The sequence below is a fragment of the Durio zibethinus genome, unplaced genomic scaffold, assembly GCF_047325235.1.
Source record: "Durio zibethinus cultivar Kanyao isolate XHJ-2024 unplaced genomic scaffold, ASM4732523v1 HiC_scaffold_3, whole genome shotgun sequence".
NCBI lineage: Eukaryota > Viridiplantae > Streptophyta > Magnoliopsida > Malvales > Malvaceae > Durio > Durio zibethinus.
Genome location: NW_028323044.1, coordinates 289,954 through 294,953, shown reverse-complemented (window position 1 = coordinate 294,953; position 5,000 = coordinate 289,954).

The following is a 5,000-nucleotide window of genomic DNA, read 5'->3' as shown; positions in this document are numbered from 1 at the left end:
TCAGGTTCTCCGGCGGTACTCCGGCGGTACTCCGGCGATGCTCCGGCGATGCTGTCCCGAGTGAAAAAAATGCGGCACCAGCACATGCTGGAGCCAAGCATGGGCACCGTGGCTCAAAATCGAACTCCGGCCAAGGCCTCGACCATCAATGGCACATGATGACGCATGGTGATGGCACATGCATCGACCATCATCGGCATAGGCTGCCCTTCGGTACGGGCACCTGCCTCGACCGCCATCGGCACAAGCTGGGCCCTGGTGTGGGTTGTTGCCTCGATCACCAGCGGCACATGCTGAGCCTTGGTGCGGGCGGTTGCCTCGAGCACCATCGGCAGACCCTGGGCCCTGGTGCGGCCGGTTGCCCCGATAACCATCGGCACACGCTGGGCCCTGGAGCGGCCGGTTGCCTCGATCACCATCGGCAAAAGCTGGGCCCTGGTGCGGGCGCTTGCCTCGACCACCATCGGCACACGCTGGGCACTGGTGCGGGCGCTTGCCTCGACCACCATCGGCACACGCTGGGCCCTGGTGCGGGCGCCTGCCTCGATCACCATCGGCACACGCTGGGCCCTGGTGCGGGCGGTTGCCCCCAGCACCATCGGCACACGTTGGGCCCTGGTGCGGGCGCTTGCCTCGACCACCATCGGCACACGCTGGGCCCTGGTGCGACAGGTTGCCTCGACCACCATCGGCACACGCTGGGCCCTGGTGCGGGCGCTTGCCTCGACCACCATCGGCACACGCTCGGCCCTGGTGCGGTCGGTTGCCTCGAGCACCATCGGCACACGCTGGGCCCTGGTGCGGGCGGTTGCCTCGACCACCATCGGCACACGCTGGGCCCTGGTGCGGGCGCTTGCCTCGACCACCATCGACACACGCTGGGCCCTGGTGCGGCCGGTTGCCTCGAGCACCATCGGCACACGCTGGGCCCTGGTGCGGTCGGTTGCCTCGACCACCATCGGCACACGCTGGGCCCTGGTGCGGGCGCTTGCCTCGACCACCATCGGCACACGCTGGGCCCTGGTGCGGCAGGTTGCCTCGACCACCATCGGCACACGCTGGGCCCTGGTGCGGCAGGTTGCCTCGAGCACCATCGGCACACGCTGGGCCCTGGTGCGGTCGGTTGCCTCGAACACCATCGGCACACGCTGGGCCCTGGTGCGGCAGCTTGCCTCGACCACCATCGGCACACGCTGGGCCCTGGTGCGGCCGGTTGCCTCGAGCACCATCGGCACACGCTCGGCCCTGGTGCGGCAGGTTGCCTCGACCACCATCGGCAGCCTCGAGCACCATCGGCACACGCTGGGCCCTGGTGCGGGCGCTTGCCTCGACCACCATCGGCACACGCTCCGCCCTGGTGCGGTCGGTTGCCTCGAGCACCATCGGCACACGCTGGGCCCTGGTGCGGCAGGTTGCCTCGACCACCATCGGCACACGCTGGGCCCTGGTGCGGGCGCTTGCCTCGACCACCATCGGCACACGCTCCGCCCTGGTGCGGTCGGTTGCCTCGAGCACCATCGGCACACGCTGGGCCCTGGTGCGGCAGGTTGCCTCGACCACCATCGGCACACGCTGGGCCCTGGTGCGGGCGCTTGCCTCGACCACCATCGGCACACGCTGGGCCCTGGTGCGGGCGCTTGCCTCGAGCACCATCGGCACACGCTGGGCCCTGGTGCGGTCGGTTGCCTCGAGCACCATCGGCACACGCTGGGCCCTGGTGCGGCAGGTTGCCTCGACCATCATCGGCAGCCTCGACCACCATCGGCACACGCTGGGCCCTGGTGCGGGCGGTTGCCTCGACCACCATCGGCACACGCTGGGCCCTGGTGCGGTCGGTTGCCTCGAGCACCATCGGCACACGCTGGGCCCTGGTGCGGCAGGTTGCCTCGAGCACCATCGGCACACGCTGGGCCCTGGTGCGGCAGGTTGCCTCGACCACCATCGGCACACGCTGGGCCCTGGTGCGGGCGGTTGCCTCGACCACCATCGGCACACGCTGGGCCCTGGTGCGGGCGCTTGCCTCGAGCACCATCCGCACACGCTGGGCCCTGGTGCGGCAGGTTGCCTCGAGCACCATCGGCACACGCTGGGCCCTGGTGCGGCAGGTTGCCTCGAGCACCATCGGCACACGCTGGGCCCTGGTGCGGGAGCTTGCCTCGAGCGCCATCGGCACACGCTGGGCCCTGGTGCGGCAGGTTGCCTCGAGCCCCATCGGCACACGCTGGGCCCTGGTGCGGTCGGTTGCCTCGAGCACCATCGGCACACGCTGGGCGCTGGTGCGGGCGCTTGCCTCGACCAGCATCGGCACACGCTGGGCCCTGGTGCGGCAGGTTGCCTCGATCACCATCGGCACACGCTGGGCCCTGGTGCGACAGGTTGCCTCGAGCACCATCGGCACACTATCGGCCCTGGTGCGGGCGGTTGCCTCGACCACCGTCGGCACACGCTGGGCCCTGGTGCGGGCGCTTGCCTCGAGCACCATCGGCACACGCTGGGCCCTGGTGCGGCAGGTTGCCTCGAGCACCATCGGCACACGCTGGGCCCTGGTGCGGGAGCTTGCCTCGAGCGCCATCGGCACACGCTGGGCCCTGGTGCGGCAGGTTGCCTCGAGCACCATCGGCACACGCTGGGCCCTGGTGCGGTCGGTTGCCTCGAGCACCATCGGCACACGCTGGGCCCTGGTGCGGCAGGTTGCCTCGACCACCATCGGCACACGCTGGGCCCTGGTGCGGGCGCTTGCCTCGACCACCATCGGCACACGCTGGGCCCTGGTGCGGGCGCTTGCCTCGACCACCATCGGCACACGCTGGGCCCTGGTGCGGCAGGTTGCCTCGACCACCATCGGCACACGCTGGGCCCTGGTGCGGGCGCTTGCCTCGAGCACCATCGGCACACGCTGGGCCCTGGTGCGGTCGGTTGCCTCGAGCACCATCGGCACACGCTGGGCCCTGGTGCGGCAGGTTGCCTCGACCATCATCGGCAGCCTCGACCACCATCGGCACACGCTGGGCCCTGGTGCGGGCGGTTGCCTCGACCACCATCGGCACACGCTGGGCCCTGGTGCGGTCGGTTGCCTCGAGCACCATCGGCACACGCTGGGCCCTGGTGCGGCAGGTTGCCTCGAGCACCATCGGCACACGCTGGGCCCTGGTGCGGCAGGTTGCCTCGACCACCATCGGCACACGCTGGGCCCTGGTGCGGGCGCTTGCCTCGAGCACCATCCGCACACGCTGGGCCCTGGTGCGGCAGGTTGCCTCGAGCACCATCGGCACACGCTGGGCCCTGGTGCGGCAGGTTGCCTCGAGCACCATCGGCACACGCTGGGCCCTGGTGCGGGAGCTTGCCTCGAGCGCCATCGGCACACGCTGGGCCCTGGTGCGGCAGGTTGCCTCGAGCACCATCGGCACACGCTGGGCCCTGGTGCGGTCGGTTGCCTCGAGCACCATCGGCACACGCTGGGCGCTGGTGCGGGCGCTTGCCTCGACCAGCATCGGCACACGCTGGGCCCTGGTGCGGCAGGTTGCCTCGATCACCATCGGCACACGCTGGGCCCTGGTGCGACAGGTTGCCTCGAGCACCATCGGCACACTATCGGCCCTGGTGCGGGCGGTTGCCTCGACCACCGTCGGCACACGCTGGGCCCTGGTGCGGGCGCTTGCCTCGAGCACCATCGGCACACGCTGGGCCCTGGTGCGGGCGGTTGCCTCGAGCACCATCGGCACACGCTGGGCCCTGGTGGGTTTAGGCACATCTTCAAATTTCTGCCGTGCCAATGCCATTTTTATGGCTTGTAAATTCATACAATGGTCCCCTAAGCCTTCACGTGAAGTTTCGTTGGAAGATGACTCGTTTTCTATTTTTCATGATTTTTGAAACTTTTTGCGGTTCGGGATTTTTTAAAATTTTTTTATAAGGATTTTTGGCCCCAAATTTTGTAGGCATGATCCTTATATTTTTGTTGGCATGCACAAAAAAATTCAGCTAAAAACTCGAAGTAGAGAAGATTTTGTGACCGTTTGAAAAAAGTGTCCCCATTTCAGACACTTTAACGGCTACTGGTAGCAAACCTGTAAAATCTCAAATGCTCTTTAAGGGGGTGTGAATTCTCAGAGGTTTGATGAGGGATAGGGGGCCAACACAAGGCCAAGTACCAGCACCCATCGCACATCATGTGCGCACACCCCCCCGGCCCCCCTCCCAATCGCCGGAACCCCAATGCCGCCGGTCAGGTTCTCCGGCGGTACTCCGGCGATGCTCCGGCGATGCTGTCCCGAGTGAAAAAAATGCGGCACCAGCACATGCTGGAGCCAAGCATGGGCACCGTGGCTCAAAATCGAACTTCGGCCAAGGCCTCGACCATCAATGGCACATGATGACGCATGGTGATGGCACATGCATCGACCATCATCGGCATAGGCTGCCCTTCGGTACGGGCACTTGCCTCGACCGCCATCGGCACAAGCTGGGCCCTGGTGTGGGTTGTTGCCTCGATCACAATCGGCACATGCTGAGCCTTGGTGCGGGCGGTTGCCTCGAGCACCATCGGCAGACCCTGGGCCCTGGTGCGGCCGGTTGCCCCGATAACCATCGACACACGCTGGGCCCTGGGGCGGGCGCTTGCCCCCAGCACCATCGGCACACGCTGGGCCCTGGTGCGGGCGCTTGCCTCGACCACCATCGGCACACGCTGGGCACTGGTGCGGGCGCTTGCCTCGACCACCATCGGCACACGCTGGGCCCTGGTGCGGGCGCTTGCCCCCAGCACCATCGGCACACGCTGGGCCCTGGTGCGGGCGGTTGCCCCCAGCACCATCGGCACACGCAGGGCCCTGGTGCGGGCGGTTGCCCCGAACACCATCGGCACAAGTCGGCCCTTGGTGCGGGCTCCTGGCTCGACCACCATCGGCACACGCTGGGCCCTGGTGCGGGCGGTTGCCTCGAACACCATCGGCACACGCCGGCCCTTGGTGCGGCCGGTTGCCTCGACCACCATCGGCACA